Source organism: Pezoporus wallicus, unplaced genomic scaffold (genome assembly GCF_028554395.1).
Source record: "Pezoporus wallicus isolate ANWC-B61680 ecotype Strahan unplaced genomic scaffold, APGP_CSIRO_Pwel_v1 contig_7553, whole genome shotgun sequence".
NCBI classification, from domain to species: domain Eukaryota; kingdom Metazoa; phylum Chordata; class Aves; order Psittaciformes; family Psittacidae; genus Pezoporus; species Pezoporus wallicus.
This window is the reverse complement of record NW_026635101.1, coordinates 661,914-682,430: the sequence shown is the minus strand read 5'-3', so window position 1 is coordinate 682,430 and position 20,517 is coordinate 661,914. Positions and strand designations below refer to the sequence as shown.

Below are 20,517 nucleotides of genomic sequence, written 5' to 3'. Positions count from 1 at the left end.
GATCAGTATGGGGTTTGGAGGAGGTGCTCTGGGGTGGAAGAAGTTCTTCCCTGTGAGGCAGGTGGGGCACTGGCCCGTGTCAGGGGGTTGGAACTGGATGAGCTTTAAAGTCCCTTCCAGCCCACACCAGTGTGTGACTCTATGACATGGGCAGTGCTCTCTGTCCTGGCTCCTGCATGCTCACTAACTGGTCCTGACGTCTCGAGAAGGACTCTATGTGAGGCTGTCAGGAGCAGTTACTGATGCTTGGCAGGACTTCTGTGCCGCCGCTGGGTGAAGGCTGTAGGTCAGGGCTTTGCAGGGGGCTCAGCCAGGTGAGGAACCAGTGCCTGGTGCTCCCCTCAGCAGTTTCCCCTTTGACTGCTGTGTATAGTGCGTGGCTGGAGTTTGACATGCATGCGAGCCTGCTTCTGTGGTGTTAAAAGTTACTTCCATGCGCAGCAGGGGTTGGCTTGGCTTTTTGTGACTGGGAAAAGGAAAGAATTGCCACCAAAACCAAGGATCTTTTTAATGTAAACTTGCTCACCAAATGCTCACTTAGAGAGAGCAAGAGTAAACTGACTGAGAAACCAAAACCATCCTCTCCTGTAGCAAGTGCCTGGCTTGAAGTAGCATAGACCACCCTGCAAAATGTCCTAGGTCAGTCCTGTTAGGTGACACATTGCCTAAAGGTGGGAACACCTCCAAGGATCTGTTGTGGAGCGCAGCCAGCGCTGACAGGGTTATGAAGTTAAACAGGAATGTGTTTAAAGAGAGGGAAGGGTTAAGATTCTCCTGGGCTTTTCCTTGCAAGGAAATGGAGAGGAGGCTTGGGAGAGATGGATGCTGGGAGCTGCAGAGCGGGACAAAGTGACTTCAGAAGCTGCAGAACGGAAAGGACTGCAGTGAGCTTCATTTGATCCTCAGAATGAAGCAAATGAAGGGCTCAGGGCTGATGGGAGAGCATCAGGGGGCAATTCAGCTGCTCTCGAGTGCCTGCAACACTTTGCAGTGCTCCTGATGGAGCTTATTCAGTGGCAAACCCTGGTTTGGTCCACCTGAAACCGTAGCTTGGAATTGCCAGATGTGTTTCAGGGGTCGCCATTCCCAGCTGGCTGAGATGAAGGGGCTAAGGGGTCTTCAGGCAGGCACATGTGCAGCCGGTGTCCCAGGGCTTGCTGGAGCTGGGGGCTGTGGAGGGGAAACTGAGCCAAGAGCTGTGCTGGGAGTCCCGGTGGCTTCACAGCGCTTCCTCCCCATTGTGCCTTGAGCCCATTGTGGGCTGCGTGGGCAGAGCATCCTAGTGGGAGGAGGGAATTGCTGGCCCTTGGACAGCAAAAGGAAGCCTAGTTTAAAACAGCTTCATTGGTGAGCCCCATTCCAGCTCCTGTCCCTGCAAAATCCACTCATTCAGTTAAGAGACGCAACCAAAACAGGCAAAAGAGGAGGCGAAGGGCTCATTCCACAGGCCTGAGGGTGGGTAGAGGCACAGGGCTGCCCTGCAGTCACTGGTCCAGCAGTGAAGATGCAGTGACTGGTGTCGTTACATGTGGGACCAGCCGGAGCCGAGTTGGAGCAGCGAGCACCTCTGGGTTATCCCAGTGTGCCCAAGATACCCATCCCCTTTGTAGAGGGAACCAGCCCTGCAGGGGAGAGGAGCCTCTTCTCTCCCCTTGACAGCAATACCAGCAGGACTTTGCTTTTATTTTATTTTGTTAGGAATCTGACCCCTTCCCTTTATAGCTTTGGAGCTTTTGGGCTGCCATGGCTCATCTGTGCCTATCCTGGCACAAAAGGCTGAGCCATTTCAAGCACTGATTAAATCCACTCATCCCTTCAGAACCTGCTGCCACTGGCTTTCCTCAGAGACCAAATGCACATCAATCAGCTCTGCACGTCTATAGAAGCTGATCTGCCCATTGTGACCAGGAGGTCAATGCTAAAATCTGTGATGCCTGTAAGAACAGGTCCTGTGGGTGAGTCCAGGTGGGATCATGGCACGATTAGCCAGGGTATCAGACAAAAACCATTTCTTTGATGGAGAATGCCCATGATATCTATGGAGACAGAAATGGAGTGAGTTTGGTTTCAGCAAATAGGTCTTTGGCACTTGCCCTGGGTTTAGACTATCAGAAGGACGTGGGGGTGACTTTGGATAAGGCTTTGCTGTTAGCATACCTTGAATAACCTGGAAGACAAAGGGAGAGGAAAGGCAGAGTCAGGAAGACAAATAAGTGGAGAGGACGAATCTGCAGCCTGCATTGAGTCATCTTTGTTGTGCTGAAGTTATTTCTCTCTTGACCTGCAGACTGGTAAACTGTTTCGTTTGTCTTCCCCCTCAGCCTCTTCGATCTAAGAAGGCAATTACTATGTGAAACCAGCCTGTTGGGACGTATTTAGGAGTGTGACTCAGCCTTTGCAACAGCCCAGGGCTTCCAGCTGTTGAACTCGCACATCTGGGTGCAGGTGGGGTGCTCAAGGCCTTTATGCTTATTTCCCTCTGCTTAAATTGGCTGCTGGCTGTTTCCTGCTGGTGCTAACTGGCCTTTAAGGGAGCCCCTGGATCACAGGCATAGGCAGGGTAAAGAAGTGGTTTCTCCAACCTACCTCATATTCCTCACTCTGAGCAGGACCCTTTCTCCCAGCTTTTTCCTGCCATTACTATATTGCTATGGTTTAAGAGCTGGTAGACTGAAATCAAGATGTGTATCTCCAGCTCTCCTCCCGGCTCGCTAATGATACGCATTAAATCTCTCCAGGAGGCTTTGCGTCTCCATTTGCTCTCAGAGAATTTGGACTATACTTTCCAAGGGAGCTAAGGAGAACCAGCACCTTGATTCCTTGGGCTCCAGTAAAGCCCCTGACCTGTGAGCATCGCTTTGCTGCCAGCTCAGAGCGTCAAAAAAAGAGGAACTCCTCAGAGTTATGAAAGTGCTTAAAAAACTTGAAAAATTGCCGAAACCCACTTCTGAATTTTCATGTTTTTATCCTCTGTGCTGCCTTAGACAACAGCAGAGAGCTCTTTGCAGGGTTAACTCTGGGCGCTGAGTCTTTGAGAGGGAAGCTCCCACCGTGAGAGTTGTGAGTGCTGCAAGCTGGAAAATATCTTCCACTTTCAGAATCCCAGACTGGTTTGGGCTGGAAGGGACCTTAAAGCTCATCCAGTTCCAACCCCCTGCCACGAGCAGGGACACCTTCCACTAGACCAGGTTGCTCCAAGCCCCTGTGTCCAACCTGGCCTTGAACACTGCCAGGGATGGGGCAGCCACAGCTTCTCTGGGCAACCTGTGCGATGCCCTCACCACCCTCACAGGGAAGAGCTTCTGCCTAAGAGCTCATCTCAATCTCCCCTCTGTCAGGTTAAAGTCATTCCCCCTTGTCCCATCCTTACAGGCCCTTGTCCAAAGCCCCTCTCCAGATTTCTTATTGGCCCTCTCCCTTGGCTTGTAAAAGGAAGCAAATAGAAACCCTCCTTTCTTTATGCCAAACAGAGCATTGAAAGGGGTTTGTGCTGGAAAATCCAAACCTGAGGAAGATTTCACATGACCCTTCCACGTGGCTGCCCCTTTCCCTGCCAGCCGTGGGTCTTTTCCATAATATTTCCTCTCTATATCTCTGGAAGAAGCACCACACCGATGCACAGCCCCGGCTGCTGCAGTGGTGAGTGGGGCAGGGCTCCTCTGTCCGGTGCTGGGCTGGCAGCCCCACATCAGGGCTGTGATTCGGTGCCTGGCAGAGGCAGGGGAGGGCAGGCAGCAGCCCCAACCTGCGCCCAAACAGGCTCGGCTTTGTGCTGCCTGGCTTAAAAGGAGCTTTATGATGCCTCAGCATGGCTGAGCCCCGGCTGCTGCACAGGCCCCTCTTTGTGGGGGGGTGACGTGGTCCTGGTGTGGAGGCAAAGCCAGGCGGGAGGTGGGAAGCAGAGAGATGGGGTCCATTGAAGGGACTGGAACCAGGAAGCAAGACCCCAGGCGTGCATAATGCTTGCCTAAGGGTATGCCAAGGTCTGACTGGTCAGAGCTAAGATCAAACACCGGAACAGGCTGCCCAGGGCAGTGATGGAATCAACATCCCTGGAAGTGTTCACACACCGTGTAGGCAAGGCCCTCAGTGCCATGGGTTAGTGGTGGCCTTGGCAGTGCTGGGAACGGTTGGACTGGATGAGCTTGAAGGTCTTTTCCAACCTGGTTGATTCTGTGATTCTTAGAAGCTGGTGTCAGAGCTCCCGGTAATGATGGGTGAATGCTCTAGGAAAGCACATGTTGCCAGGAGTCCCTAATTACATGTAAATATGTGAAATCTCATCTGCGAGGTTTTTGTTCACGCTTCTGCTGCTCGGTTTCACGTTAAAAGTAACCCACCAAACGTTCTGCAGCTGCTTTCTCAGTCACAGGGACAGCTGTGAGGACAATGGCTTCTACAGCTTGGTTCTCAAGCCAATATACTAATCTTTGGTTTACCTGAACTAAGGTTTCTGGGTTACTCTTTCTGGAGATGGTTTCTCACTCTTTTCTTATCCATTTATTTCTCTGTGGATAAGAGCAGGGGATGTTCTCCCATCTTTCCTCCCAGTGCCTCTTCCCGTGTGGCACAGCTCATGTGTTGGTGCAGGGTGTCTTGTTAGGAAACCCAATGGCCAGAGTCCCCCTTGCTGCCTCCCCCACTGGCCATGAGCACGTTAATCTCTGCCTCAGTCTCACCACCCTCACAGGGAAGAATTTCTTCCTAATGTCTCATCTCAATCTTCCCTCTGTCAGGTTAAAGCCATTCCCCCTTGTCCTGTCCCTGCAGGCCCTTGTCAAAAGCCCCTCTCCAGATTTCTTGTCACCCCTTTAGGCACTGGAAGCTGCTGTAAGGTCTCCCCTTCAGGAGCCTTCTCTTCTCCAGGCTGACCCAGCCCAGCTCTCTCAGCCTGGCTCCAGAGCAGAGCTGCTCCAGCCCTCTCATGTACCCAGGCTCTGATATACAGGGGCAATCCTGTTAGTCCAGATGTTTCTGGACTGGGCAGGGTCCACAACCAACAGGTTTACTCCATGCCAAGGTGGGAGGCCCCATACCTGCAGTGCTTGAGGCCAGCAGGATTGGACCAAATCCATTTGGAGGACTGAAGATCCTGGTGCTGGGCCACCCCTTGGCATTTTTGAGAGGCTTTTATAGAAATAGCTACTATACATGGGCCTCTGCCCAGAAACCCACACAGCTGGGAGGAACTAGAGCACCCGAAACTGCTGCAAGAGAGTAGGATGCTGTTTTTTAAATGGTCCCTTCATTGTGGACTTTAAGCTAAGACTTAAAACAGAAAAAGTCAGGAGACAACGCACCTCTTCAATGGGAAATAGCTCCCTAGCAGACATCTGGGGATGCTAACACCAGGCCAGCAGGTAAATTGACATGACTACTGGGCACTGGTTTAGTTCTTGAAAGTGGGAGGGTGTATTTTTAGCACCAGGATTTTAGGTGTTTTAGGTCCGAAACCACCTCAAAGGCTGAAAGTTCAGCCTGCTTTGCTGAGCCCTGTGGCTATGCTTGGGCAGCCGGGTGTTAAAAAGGGCCACGTAGCTGGAGAACGCAAACAAAGACTGTTGCAAACCTTGTTTGCTGGGAAGATGATGGGGAAAGAATGGTTAATGGGGTGTTTTGCTGCTCTTGCAGCTACGTGTTGAGGAGGGTTGGGGGAATTTAGTGCGAGTAAATGCTCAGTTCCTGCAGCAAGGGGGATCACAGCTCACCAGGGCAAGTACCACCTTGTGGCTCTCGCTTTAGGTGGTACATGGAGTCTGGGTGATGAAAGCTGAGCTCTTGAGAAAGGAGGGGAGTTTTAAGCTGGCACTGTGGATCAGCTTGTCTTTCCTATGGGGGGAATAACTGACTTCTGTGAGAGGGATTTGTGAGCAGGTCTGCCTTATAGGCTCCTCCTTCTGAAGGGGCTCATTGCTGTCTGTGGCTCACATCTCAGTCAAGCTAATCCTGTAGGAATGATGCAATATCCTCTTAATTCCTTTTAAACCAGGCTTTCTCCAGGATGGCTGTGGCAGAGCCCTCAGTCTGCGCCAGCTGGGTGAGCTGTGCTGAGATGCTGGGTGGAGAGTTGGAAGGGCTAGTAAGTCTCATGCTCTCCTGCCATGCTGTGATGGGGCAGTAAATTAGGCTGGAGGGCCTGTGGGATGGCCAGGTTTATTTGTCCATATAAACATTTATGGGGCGGTAGGGAAAGAGAGAAAGACACCCTAAATCATAGTCTCTCTCCCAGCTTTCCACAAAACTCCCAGCAGAGCAAGTGGCATATGCCACTTGGGCATATGGGGGTTTGCTGAGTCAGGAGACAAGACCTAAGCTCCATCCCTTCAGGTGTCAGTAAAAAGCTTTCTTCTTCTTCATGTCAGGAAGGTGATTCCCCTCAGGTGAGAGCACTGGAACATGCAATTTGCAGATCTCCTGCAAGAAAATTCAGAAGGGAACCTGTGCCAGGGCCTCAGCACCCTCACAGGGAAGAATTTCTTCCTAATATCTCATCTCAATCTCCCCTCTGTCCATTTAAAGCCATTCCCCTTTGTCCTGTCCCTACAGGCCCTTGTCAAAAGCCCCTCTCCAGGTTTCTTGTCACCCCTTTAGGCACTGGAAGCTGCTCTAAGGTCTCCTTGAAGCCTTCTCTTCTCCAGGCTGACCCAGCCCAGCTCTCTCAGCCTGGCTCCAGAGCAGAGCTGCTCCAGCCCTTGGAGCATCTCTGTGGCCTCCTCTGGACTCGCTCCAACAGCTCCACGTCCCTTGATCCAGTTTCTGGTGGCCAAATCCAGAGCGGGTTGGCTGTAGCTCAGGCAATCCCAGGAGAGGGCTGGCCGTGGAGGAAAGGTCACCCAGAGAAGCTCAGCACAAACATGGCTCCTGCACCTATGGAAGAGGCGACAGCAGCATTTGAGGTCAGTGCGTTGTCTGCAGCTGATCGATGTCCCCGGCTCCTGCTCGTTGAGCCTGGACAGGAGTCTAAACATTAACAAAGCCAGCGGTGCGCGGGCAGCGGGGCAGCTCAGGGGTGCTGTGGGTGGTTTGCTGAAGGGCATTCACATGCAGGCACGGCGGAGGAGGGTCCTCCCGCTGCCGGAGGTGCACTGTTCAAGGCTGCCTTGTATCGGCTCACCAAATATTTGTTTGCTTCTGTGACCTTCAGACTTTCCCATCATGGGGGCTGATTTCGGCTGCAGGTGTGCTGGTGCGTGCTTTGGGTTTCGGCACGGGCCGAAAGCAGCACAGGATGGAAGAGCTCCTTACAGGGGACATTCCTCTGGCAAGGTGTAATTCCAGCCATCCCAGTGGTGGTCCCTGGTAAACCTCACCTCTGTCCCAGCAGCAAGACTCTCACCAGTGCTATTTTGCCCAGAACAAAGGGCAGAGGTGGTGTGAGGGGGACCTCTGCCCTTGCATGATCCAGGCTTGGTCATTCCTGCTGCCAGAGGCAGAAATCACTGTCTGAGCATCAGTGGGGAGCACTGATTTATACCTGCAGGGACCCCTCTTTCTCCAAGCAAGCAGAGGGCAGGCTCTCCTTACTGATGCAAATCCTCTTTGTCAGTTCAGTGCCTGCCGTGATGCTTTATGGATGAACACCTCTGTTCTCTTCCACTATGTTTGCCCCTGAGGGAGAATTTGCAATGGAGTAAAGGTCCTCTCATTCACACCTAGGAAAAAGGCATGCTTTCTCCTGAAAGGAGGCTTCCCTTCACGCAGAGTGTTGTGCTTTCAGAAAGTGAATTTCAGACTTTCACACTAAGGGATATTGCCCCGCTATGCACAGGTACAGTTCAGGCTTGTCTTAGGGGCTGACTGTTTCTCAGTGTGAGTGTGCCTGCTTCCTTTTCTGTTTACCAGGTGTAACCTGCAATTGGTATTTGGGCAATATTCCCTGCTGCTTATAAATACCGAGCAGAAACATTTCTGTGCTTTTTGCTAGCTTTTGACAGAGTCTACAGTGACAGGACAAGGGGGAATGGCTTTAACCTGACAGAGGGGAGATTGAGGTGAGACATTAGGAAGAAATTCTTCCCTGTGAGGGTGCTGAGGCCCTGGCACAGGGTGCCCAGAGCAGCTGTGGCTGCCCCATCCCTGGCAGTGTTCAAGGCCAGGTTGGACACAGGGCTTGGAACAACCTGGTCTAGTGGAAGGTGTCCCTGCCCACGGCAGGGGGTTGGAACTGGATGAGCTTTAAGGTCCCTTCCAACCCAAACCAATCTGGGATTTATTATGCCCATCAATCTCTGTTGTTTCTGAGGATGCTTCCCCTTCGCCATGACCTCTCTTCTTCCTAGCTCATGACTTCCTTCCCCAGCCTGGTTTGCTCTTGCCCCTGGGCAGGGTGCCCAAGCTCTCTTGCTGGGTGGCCTTGCTGCTTTGATAACCTGCTTGCTGGCAGGCTTATTTGGACTCGGTCACATCTTTCTTGGCCCCTCTGAGTTTACCTGTTCCTTTGTAGCATGGAAAGGGAATGGGCTCAGCAGCCAGCAATGGCTACTGGCAGTGACGCGGTTCTTGTTGCAGCTCCTGTTTCCTCTTTCCAGAAAGGCACATTGCCATAACCGGGTTGTCAGTGGCTATGGGTCGAAGCCAGGATTTGGGCTGGCTGTGTGATTATGTGAAGGCTCTTGCTCAATGTGCCAGTTCCTCATGGGAACACCAGCAACAGTGCTACAGATCTCTGGTAGTCAAGACTTTTGGCAGTGTTGATCAGCTAACTCGCTATCTCGATGATCCACCATCAGCTCTTGCTTCATCTTCCCATTCCCCATCAAGTAGGGTGTTGCTTTCCATCTCGTACACATCTCTGCAATATCCTGAAGTCTTGTACCCTCATGGCCGCTGTTGCTGTTCTCCTCAGGCCTCCTGGCTGGATGTCTGTGGTACGTGCTGAGTGACATGGTCAAGCTGTGGCAGGAGCATGAACCTGTCTTCCAGGGTGGTGGAGTCCATGCTGAGCCTTGTGCCATTGTCTCCTGTCCTATCTGCAGGTCAGCGCTGCTCTCATTCAGCTCCGAAGCTGTTTTTGTTCAGGACATGCTACATGGGGCTTCATTTTTCAGGGCTAGCATTGCAGTTTCTGGTATTGTGAAATCCAAGACAAAAACGTGTTTAGGCAGAGCTTTGGGTAAGTACTTCTAGCTGCACAGAAGATGATGATGTGTGAAGGGGGGTGGTGGGGGTTCCATGCACATGCTGGTGCCAGGGATGCATTTAGTGTTTCCCCCCTATGGAAAGCTAGGAAAGGCTCTAGGTTCAGCCTTTCAAAATACTTCCATTGGGTATCCAAAATCCAGCCAAAAGTCTCCTTCCACGTGTTGGAAAGACAAACAAAACGGAGCACCAGGGAGCAGGCAGAACCGGCCTTTTATTGCCTGTTCTTGGCTAGTCAGTGAGGAGGAGATGTTTCCCTCAGGCCTACTTTGCATCCGTCTCTTTTTTTCCCCCAATAGGAAATTGTGAGAGCATGAGTTAGGCAGAGCCCCAGGGAACAGGAATCTCAGGAGAGCCCATGGTTGTGGGAAGATGGGCAGTACAGTCTCTCCTTCATCCCGAGGCCATCCTGGTTGCAGCCACTCTGCTCTGTCCATTGCAGCTACAGCAGCAAGAGCTGGTCCAAGCTGTCCATGTGGGAAGGAGGTGATGTCTTTCACCCCTGGACTGAGCCCCTAAAATCCCTTGGGGAAAATCAGCCCTAAAATATTGACTGATGCTTCCCAAGCAGCGGAGGCGCCTGGAGCTGTGGGGCTGCTGCTGCGTGCCTTGGATGTCTGTGGGAGCCAGAAAAGCCTGCAGCAGCAGGGGGTTAATATACCCTGATGACACGCTGTGTTGAACCCAAGAGCATGGGCTAGCTAATGCACATCAGCACAGAGACCTTCCAGAATGGTCAGGAAAACCCCAGGAGATGGAGAGATGGCAGGGCCGGTGCTGGAAAAAGAAATGAGTGTAGCTTCCTGTGATGATGTGGTGTCCAGCATGCTGCTGCGTGGCACTTCTCCCCTGCAGCTTCTGCCCAGGATGCTAATGCTGAGAGATACCTTGTGCTATTTACTCCACTCTCTCCTGACATCGCTGGAAGGAGCAGGGGTATGAACGTGCTTCAGAGGATATCACAGCACTTCCAGTTGCTGTGGGACAGGTCCTTGGTTCAGATCAGCTTCCCAGGGAGTGCAGTGGCAAGGGTCCTGTGTCTGTGCATGCATCTGGGTAGCACTGGGCATGATGGGACCTCCTCCTCCTTACAGGTCTAGCTGCAGAGCAGCTCATCCAATATTGTTAATGACAATCAGAACAGGCAGGGTGTAATTTAAACCATTAGGCTTCTGTAAAAGGATTACTGTTTGGTGTTGAGCTGCCTAAGGATGGGGGCAAACCCCACTATTTTATATGTATGGAGGAAACCTCCTGACACTTCAAAATGCTATGGGAAAGAGGAAAAAACATTAAGAGAATAGAGCAGACCAGGTCTTCCTCTGGTGATCTGGTGGATGAGCAGAAGAACATCAGCTTACAGAGTGGCAGAGATGTAGCTGCAGGCAGGCTGGCCTCATGTGGTTCCCTGAAAAGCTGCGAGGAGCTGGTAACCTTCTATCTTCAAACAGGTAAGCAAGCCTTGGGAACTGCACAGCGTTATTCCTTCTGTATCCCATCAGAGCTGCTGCCTTTGATTTGGCAATGAAGGGATGTTCCTCTGGAGTCAAGTGCTGAGCCTGCATCATTAGCACAACCCAGCCTAGACCTTCACACTGTCACACAAAGACCTGGCCTAAGCCCAAACCCTTCCGGGAGGGAGAGCACAGGGCATGGTCCATCCCTGTCTCAGAGGTCATGCCACAGCAGTGGGTGCATTACATTACTGGCTGTAATCCTGAACAGGGCTGGTTCTTGGTGCTGGATCTGGATGCATGCTGTTGCTGGCATGTGGGTGGGAAGCATGAGGGTCACAACCCCCTGCCTGCCTCATTCACTGAGGATGTGACCTCCAGGGAGCTGATGCTAGGCATGGAAAACCTAAACCATCCCTGCCTTGAAGGAGGCTGTGTCATCCAGCCTTCATTTGTTTCCTTGCCCACATGCTGTCTCTGGGTCTGGTGGGTGGCAAAGCCAGATGCCCTTGCAGCTCAGCTGCCTCCCAGTTGCTCCCAGGCAAAAATCCATCAAACCCATCCAGGCTCCTGTCCCTTGCAACAGAGACCCATCCCAAATAGTTGTGCTAGTCCAGTGCGGTGCCAGGTCTCTGTGGATCTGTGCCTTGCCATGGCTTCTCTAATGCCTATTGATGGTCCAGCCTCTCTAGTGAAGAGGGAGGGCTTTGTAGGAGCATTTCTCCAGAGCTCATTTCCCAGTGAAATCACTGGACCTGTCTTTAGAAGCTCTCACCCTCTATCAGATCTATTTAAAAGGCTTCAGTGGGTTAAGATGTTACAAGAGGGGGAATGATGAGCAGATGCAGCTCTTGCTTAAGCTTTAATGGCCTTAAGAAACCATACTAAAACCACGTTAAGAAAAAAGGAGTTGTTTCCAGGAACAGTTTTCCAAAGTCTCAGCTCGATTTCCTTTCCTGCGCCGTGAAAGCCTCTCTTTGATAAATATTGTAATTCACAAACCCAACAGCCTTATTTTCAACCCAATTCATTTTAGTGTTAGGGATTTGAGTGGGGGAAGGGAGTCCTCCGAAATCAAATCTCTGTATTTTCTCCTACAAACATACCGCTCTTACAAGACACCTTCTTCTTTGACAAGGCTCTTTCTGTTGGAAAACAGTTGTTTAGCTTTGCCCCGACAGCCCAGGGACAGTAACACTTGTCAGCATGGAGAAACTGAGTGGCTTGGAGTGGGATGATGTTGGTATTAACGCGACAATTGTCCCTCTAACTCCATGCTGTGGTTCCAAGTGACTTCCCCGCTCTGTGCTCTCCCCTCAAGCTCTAACACAGCTGCTGACCTGCAGCACGTTTCTTTTCCTAGTCGTCACCTTTTATTCCCTGCCTTTTTGGATTTCTAGGATGCTTGAGCTCCTTTCTGACTGCGGTATTGCAGATGCGGCTGGGCTGGGCTGCATTTGTCGGATCCGATTCAAAACCCACTGAAGAAGGGCAGCAGTGATTTGCCGTTGATGTCAGTGGTCTCTGGAGCAGGCACTGTGCAACTGCTCTCATTTTTTAATCCAGACAATTGCAGTTAAACCTCCACATTTTTATTACAAACGTAAAGCATTCAGCCCAGCTCTGCTGGCTGCTGAGCAGCCCAAACAAGGGCCCTGCTTAAATCAGGGTGTTGCACCCCAAAGCAGAGAGAGATCCTGGGCTGCTCAGCCCTTGGGAAAATTGAGGCTGTCCTCTTTAAAAGAGAGATTTTATTTTCTCTCTTTGGATTCTGTGTTCGAAGCCTGCGGAAGGAAAGCGCAGCACAACCTGTGCTGTCCGTACCAGTGAGCCATAGCTGAGGTGTTTGTTTGCTGCCTTTTAGAATCTTCAAGTACCCTTCTTACTGCAGGAGGCTCGAGGAGAAACACCAAATGCTCGGTCTCGTGACAAAGCCGTAGGGAGCAGAGAGCAGCCAGGAGAGCAGGACCCAGCAGCAGTCAGTATGTACACGTATGTATAGGTCAGTATGTATGTATGTACAGGGAACCCCCAGTGCAAACTCCCAGACTGGGGCCAACCTGCAGGGGAGGAGCTGCCAGGGAAGGTGTGTGAGATTGGGGTGGCTATTTAATCACGGACTCATTGGGACTGGGTCACTTACTTACCTTTCCCTGGGCTTCACCCAAAGCCTGCTAAAAGCTAACACGGTTTTCTTTCCTGCTGGCTTCCATGGGCTTTGGATCAGGATCTTTGTGCCTACAGGGTTATCTCTGTTTCCTGGAACTCGCTCACTGTTTGAATTTGCTGAGCCTATTTACTGCCAGGCTGCTTTTTTCTTTACCTCCCTCCATTCGATTGCACCAAGTTCCCGGCAGCCACTGGTTACAGGAGCCGTGTTGCTCTGTCAAAATGGGCTGTGCATGTCCCTGGCTGTCCCCTTCTCCATCTAGCCCCATGTAACTCTTAGAGCATCATGAGATCCACTATGAGCTTGACTCTTGCAAACCATCTGGTGTGGATAAAGACGATTCAGGAGTGTCAGGCTGCATCACTAACATCTTTCTCTTCTTTTTGGGTCTCAGACACTTTTTCCTAAAGGCACGGGCACCCCAGAAGATGTGTTTGCTCTGTGTTTACTACTTATCTATTCACAGGCTGATCCCTGCCTGCCGTTGCCCTTTGAACTCCATTTAGCCTTGCCTCTTCCCACATAACAGGAGGCATTTCTACAGGGAAGATGTTGTTCTTGTTCCTGAGCACGATGAGTAGGGGGAGAACACTTCCCTGGATTAATGAATGTGGCTTCATTCACGCACTCAATTAATAAATGAGCAAGGATACCTGCTACAAACCCTTCCCTCTCTTTTCCAGTTCCAACATACAGCCCTTGCTGTAGGTGTTAGCACCTTCTGAAGAACAGCAGAGCCTGACATTTAAAACTAGAAGAAACCAAAGTGAGAGGGGGTGATTTGGAGATCAGAGGCTGGGGAGGAGCAGGGCTAAGCCCCTGCATTGCCTGTGTGTCCTGCTCCTTGGAGCCCCAGCAGATGATGGAGAGCAGTCATGGAGACAGTCCTCCCCACTGCAGTTCCCAGAATGGGGTGGTTGTGTCACTTCCAGCCCCAGGTACTTGATGATTGAGCAAGGCTTTGATGATCCTGTCTGAATGCTACCAAAGTGCATTTAATCCCAAAGCTGCTCTTTGGAACAAAGTGCCCTTGGTAATATCTACTGACTTGCAAACAAGTGTGTAACTTGTTCTTCCCATTGAACTAGGGCAGGCTGACAAGTATCTGTTCTTGCTTTTATAGGTATTTGTGGAAAAGTGACTCTTCTAGGAAAACACATCTCACCCAGGAGTCAAGATAGCCCTTTAATTTTGGGAACCAGATAGAACCCCCCCACCTTTTAAACCAGGCCCCTCTCCCCCTTGAGCATCTCTGAGCCCTCCAAGCAGACCTGCACTCCTGTGGAAGGAACAGCCTTTTTGCATGGGGCTTTTTCGGATGGGGCTTGGAGCAGCTCAGCCCATGGCAGGGGCTTGGAACTAGGTGAGCTTTAAAGTCCCTTCCAACACGAACCAGTCTGGGATTCTATGCATTCACCATTTATTTCCTGGCGAAGGTGTGAGTGTGGTGATTGGCGTTTCAGAGGCTGGCAAGGTGGGATACAAATAGGAGCAGAGGTAGCTCTGCAGACGAGCTTTACATTGTCACTCTCAAGGTAAATATTTCCCTTGAGTACACAGAGTCAAAGTACAGTTTACAATATATATATATTTATAAATCCAGGGACAAATGGCAGCTTGCTGGCTTTATTCCGGGTCAATGCTTGCCACATCCTCTTCTGGGACCTCTTGCAGTTCCAGCATGGGATGTTCTGCTCTTCCAGCAGCATGAATGGAATCACAGCTAGGAAAGAGTCCGGAGAGCATGACCCCTGCCCTCTGTTAAGTTTTAAGCATTTGATTCTGCATGGGGGTTTTTATTTAGGATAATCTTGGCATTTCTGTCACATCCAAAGGCCTGGATTTCGCATGTTGTTCTTTATGAGCAATTCCCACCGGGTAATTATGCTGCATGAAGAGATTAATTAACTTTATGAGAGGCACTGCCCCCGGCAGTGGAAACGGGAACAGCTTCTGCTGGCTGGGATGGCTCCATGCTGTGGCACGCTCGGCTCCCCAGGCGCTATGAGCAAGCCAAAGGCCATTGCCCATGGGACGGCTCTGCTGTGTCAGAGTGCTTCAAACGGCCAGTGTCGTGGTGACCTTATTCCTCAGCGTTCTCCTGTTTAATCACTGCTCTCTCCGGGTGTTTTGAAGGCCCTTGTCATGTCCCCAGTAACACTGCCCCTTGCCAAGGCAGGGGGATGAGCGGTGGTGCATCCAAGGAAGAGGTGTTTTGTGAGCATCCCTTAGAGCTCCCCTTGGAGACACCAGGCAAAGCCTAGCAGGGCATTTTGGGGTGTTGGGGTGCCTTCCCCTTGCCAGAGTCCAATGCTGCTATTGCAGGGCTGGCACAAGCAGCCACCCTGGCTGTGTTAATTCAGTACCAGTCTGTTGTCTTCGGATGGGGGGACAAATGTGACGCCTCTGGCAAACCTGAAACTGGACTTGGAATTTCTCCCACAAGTCCCAGCTCCCCCCTGCACACCCAAAAGCCTCCTTTAAGCCCCAAACCCCTGATATTTTGACCCCCGAACATCAGCCATCCTACTGTGCTGCTGCAGTGGTGCATTGCTGCTGTGACCCATGTGTGGGTTCAAACCTCTCGCTTGGATGAGACGTCAGCCTGGCACCTGGGTGTAATCGCATACGCACTCAGAGAGGTCTTTCTTTTAACTTGGTAATGTAAAATTCCCTGCTTTGCTCAGAGTACAAAGTGTGGTGTGCAGGCAGCAAGCACAGAGTGTTCTTGGATGGCCCCGTGCAGGTACACGGCTCTGCCCTAAGAGGGGTAATTCAGAATTAGGATTTACCTTGGCATTATTCAATGCCACCTCATGCACAGATTTAACCTCCTCAAGCCTCAGGTTTTCTGCTGTGTTTTTTGGAAAGAAAGCTGCTTAAAATACATATATATATATATATATATATATATATATATATATTTCTTTTAAAAAAAGCTTTTTTATTTTTCTTTCTCTTACTCCTTTTCTTTTCTCCTTCTCCTCCTCCTTAATTCTCTTCTTCTCCTTCTCAGGATCTGGTTCACTGGTCCCATTACAGAGTCAGCACATTCAGAGCATTCCCTGTACACCGGTTCAGCTTCTCTGTGTAAATAACGATTCCTAGGTGTTTCTGCTTTAGAGACCTTCTGATACGTTTCAGTGCCGATGTGGCAGATCCCAGGACATCTGAAGCAAGGTTTTCCCAGCAGAGATGGAGAGGTGCTGCTGGACCTTTGCAAAGTCCTCTTCGCAAGGTAGGTGTTGCGTGTCTGTGACTGGAGAAACACTCAAACAGGCAGAAATCAAAGCCGGGGGGGGGGGGGAATACAAGTTCATTTTTTTCCATAGAAAGCCCCTTTTTGGGGTGGAAAAAGAAGGGAATTCCATATTCAAACCAGGAATTTTTCTCCTCCAGAAAAACTTGTCCCTTCTAGAATGCATGTTTTTTACATGAGTGTGGAATGTGATTTTTTGGAAGGAGGCACTGTGCCTCAACAGACATGAATGGTGGATGATGCTGTGCTCGCTGGGGAGTCAGCACGTTCAGCTGGGACCTGGGAGATGCCTCCATCACTGGCCCTGGAAAAGCTGCATCCTCCCTCTGCCTGCGTTTCTCCTCCTGAAAAGTGGGGTTGATGGCACTGCCTTTCTATCCGAAGGGCTTCACAGCAGCTTGGTATGATATACTGGAAGCTGCCATGTCCATAACACCATGACACAAAGCCGTAGGGTGATGTTTTTCTCCCTTATTATCTTTGCAGCTTTCATTGCACTGTTGAATAGAAGAAACCCCTTCAGGTCTTTGCTTTCCCTTCCTAGCTCTTGTGCCAAGATTTTGCAGTCCCTCTGCCCACATCCAAACCTCCAACCATGGACACAGTTCACATTTTCCCATATTGCTTCCCTGCAAACCAAGCCCAGAGAGAAGAGGAGCTGGTGTGACAGGGTGGTGGTTGCCACACCAGCTCCTTTTGCTTTGAGTTCTCTCTTCCCTTTGGCCTTCAGGGCTGTGAGCATCCAGTGGCTCTCAGGCTTTGCTGTGCAGTGTTTGTGGGGTGGGAAGCCCTGATGTTCTTCCCATGTGATGTCCCCAACTGCTTGTTCTGGCTTTCACCCAGCCAAAGCACTCATGGACTCCTTGGGTACCTCTCCTGTTTACACCAGTATCTTTGAAGCTTATGGCCTGTTACTAGGTTGGTCAGAGATCAGCTGCTGATGGGAAGTAGATAGATGGATCACATAAGCCTCCTTTTGTCCACTTGCCATCCGCACACAACACCAGTATGGACACACACTCTCTCATGCACAGCTGAAGCAATGGACTGTCTCTTCCTACCCCTGTCTTTATGCAGGTTGCACCAGGCAAAAGACACCTGCAGAAGCAAATGCCTCTGCTCTCCCGCAAATGATGCTTCACCCAGGGGAGATGTGCTGCATGAGTTTCACCTTTGAGGGGCAGGTGCAATAGGCAGAGGAGGCTTGAACATGGGAGACCTTCAACCAAAGCATCCTGACCCCAGAAGAGGTGTCTCTTAAGCCAGAGGTACTTTGTGGCTTTATATTTAAACCCGCCAGTGCATTCGTGACCTCTCCATAGCTCTGCCGTGCTCGTATCCCCAAAATACCTTTAATTCTCCACCTGGGGCCATGCTCTGGGATTTCTCAAAGCTGGGAGCTGTGTTTGTTCCTGGCACATCAGGAGGTCCTTCCTGGGCTGTTTTCAGCTGGATTACAATTTCCAGATGTTGAGTCAGGCAAGGAGCTTGAACCCTGCTGAGATAATACATGGGAAGTGAGAATAGTTCCCTTGATATCATCAGTGATTGCCCCATCACAATCTGTTAGTGGTGGAACAAGACAAGCTGCACGTCCCTGAATCATTGCAACCCTTCTTTCTGGGCAGATTTTCCAAGTCCTGAAGAAGTTTCTTGCTAAGCCCCAGCTCCTGGAATCACGTCAGTTTGTGTCCAGCCAAGCTTTCAAGAGATGCATGAAGTTATCTGGACCTAAAGCCAGTTTGGGGTGGGGAAGACAGAGATTCTCCTGCATCCAATGTCAATGAAGAATGTCTGGAGGACAAGAGATCCCTATGCTTTTTTCCTTGCCTAGATGAGAATGCCTGTTCTTCTAAGCTGTATATAGCCCTGCTTCTGCAGACTGGGCACTGGGGTGCCACGTTGCATGGTGAAGGATTAGGTAATTTCCTTCCCTTCTTTTCTGGAAGGTGTTTTGATTAGTATAACCATTGTGTTCCCAAATTAGCTTGTGTTCCTGGCTTTGCCCTTAGGCTGGCTTTTCCTGTTACAAGCCTGCTCTGGCACAAGTGATACCGCAGCATCTACAGCAGCATCGAATGGTGCAGCTGAGGTTGGGATGGATCCAGCTACACTCAGTCTACCAGCTGCCCTTTCTGAGTGACCTTAGGCTAATGCTGAGTCCTACAGCTCTCTAGCATTCCAGTGCCTGGCATAGCTGTGTGGAAGCTTCCAAACAGCCCAAGCTTTGATGTGAGATTTGGGAGACCACGGCATGTGCTGGACCAAGACCAGGAGCAGCCAGGACAACCCCATCCCTGTCATCATGGCAGAGGGAGGGAAAGTTAACACCTGGCATTGGCTAAGCTGTGCAGCTCTGGTATCTGAAGCCATCCTGGTGGGATGTGTCCGTCTTGGCAAGTGAAAGAATGCAGAGTTCTGGGAGAAAATTAGGAGTAGAATGTGAAACATTTACCAAGTGGCAACAAGACAGGCACAGAGTGATGAATCAGGGGCTCCCGAGTGCCATGGAGAGCAGGAGCTGCTTGCAGAACAGTTCTGGTTGAGCAGGCAACTGGGAAGCTGAAGTCACTGGTTGGCATGTCTCTTTGGTGTCAAGCCTTATCCAGGCCAGATGTACCAATTCCTGTATTTATACAAAAGGAAAGGCTGCTTCCAGAGTCTCCAAAGGGATGAATGTGGATGGAGGACTACATGGAGGATCAGCTTGGCTGGTAGACAACGCAGCATCATTCCCATAGTGCAGGCAGCAGCCAAATGTGGAGCAAAGGACCCCCTCTGCTCTCATTCCTACCAGGTTTCTGGTGTATTCCTGTAGCATAAAGTATCCCATGGTGGGAGCAAGGGTGGCAGGCACAGTCCAAGTGCTCAGGATTGAAATGCAAGGCTGAGCCCAGGCAGAGCTGACTGCTCTCCTGTAAGGAAACACAAGCCATGTCTGTTTGCATGCTCAGCCTCCTGGATGTGGATCCCAATCCTACCCAAGCAGGATTTCATGGTCATCTCTGCAACGACTGAGTCTGGACCTTCAGAAGAGACAGGGCTGCAGAGAGAGCCCTGCAGACCTTGTGGCGGGGTTGGTTTGATGACTGTTGCGCAGAGCTAAAAATACCCCAGCGATGGTTATGAATTTAGGATAACTAATACATCCAGTGAAGAGATCTGGAGCCATTCCAGGGCTAAACAACAGCTTCTTTACCAACAGCCAAAGACTTGTGGATGCAAAAATAACTGGGAACTGAAAAACTTGAGCTGGAGCAAGGGGTTTTCAAACTGAACCCAAGAAAAACTGTCTAGCGGAGAGGATGACCGTGAATAATCGCCAGCGCTCTGGTTGTTTTAACAACAGGGTACACAGACCTCTCCATTTGGGCTGGATGCTGTCTCTGGGCAGGAGTTGGGTGAACTAGTAGTTAGGGAGAATTCCTTTGATATGGGGGGAAAGCAAATTATACTGATAATACAGGACCCAGTGGCCTGGATCAGCAGCAAGAATCAGAGGGAAACACCATGGTGGGAGGTATATGCTTGAGGTCTTAGAAAGTGGGAGGGGAAAGGCCAAAGAATAATAGGCTGTGGATAATGGGAAGAGTGCTGTGGGGTGGACCAGCTTTGAGCCATGGTGGTGAGCAGAGGGCAAACAAGGCTTTCAGACATCCATCTACAGCCCCGAAACACAGCAGAGGGAGGAGGAACCGAGAGAGCTGTGCCATGGTGGCAGAAGACACCTGGGTTCACATCCCTGCTCCATCTGCTCACTCTACACTGGAAGTGTTTATGCCTATTTCAGGTCCCTCTGCAGAAGCCTTATTATCATAATTAGCCCAGAATGCTTCTCCATTAGCGCATTTTTTCTCTTCTTCCATCACATCAGCCCGCATGAAACAATCTCTTATTCTCCTTGCTGTTGTGTCGAGACGTACCAGGCTGTGGGCAGGACCTGCTGCCCGTGCCCTGCCTGGCCTCAATGGCACAGCTTGTTCTCCGTGCAAGGGGCGATGATGCGGATGTAAACCCCAGGGATAACCAGGAAGAACAGCATTGACTGCCTGCTCCCGAGAATGGCTGGCTACTGGAATACAACATCAGTGCCCCAAGCAGCCACAGCAGGCTGCAAGGAGCGAGGTGGCAGGAGGCTGGAAGGTTCCAAATTATCACTCCCTCACAGCCACTCTTATAATGCATTCATTTCTCAGTCTGCAGTCAGTGCCCAGAACCCAGAGTGTGCACCTCAATGTGACCGAGGAGGTGCAGGAAAGGGAGAGATACAGCTTTTGGCTTGGCTGAAGATGTGGAGGCTGGGAGACATTCTCATCCGAACCCAGACCTTTTGTGTGATTTTTCATAGAATCCCAGACTGGTTTGGGTTGGAAGGGACCTTAGAGCTCATTCAGTTCCAACCCCTCCCATGGGCAGGGACACCTTCCACTGGACCAGGTTGCTCCAAGCCCCTGTGTCCAACCTGGCCTTGAACACTGCCAGGGATGGGGCAGCCA

At 50.8% G+C, this 20,517-nt stretch overlaps 1 protein-coding gene across 1 annotated transcript in view; it reads right to left on the bottom strand.

Moving 5' to 3' along the window:
• Positions 1-20,517, bottom strand: part of LOC130595998 (baculoviral IAP repeat-containing protein 5-like) — a 121,916-nt gene that overhangs the window by 89,011 nt on the left and 12,388 nt on the right. The gene's annotated exons all lie outside the window — the stretch shown is intronic.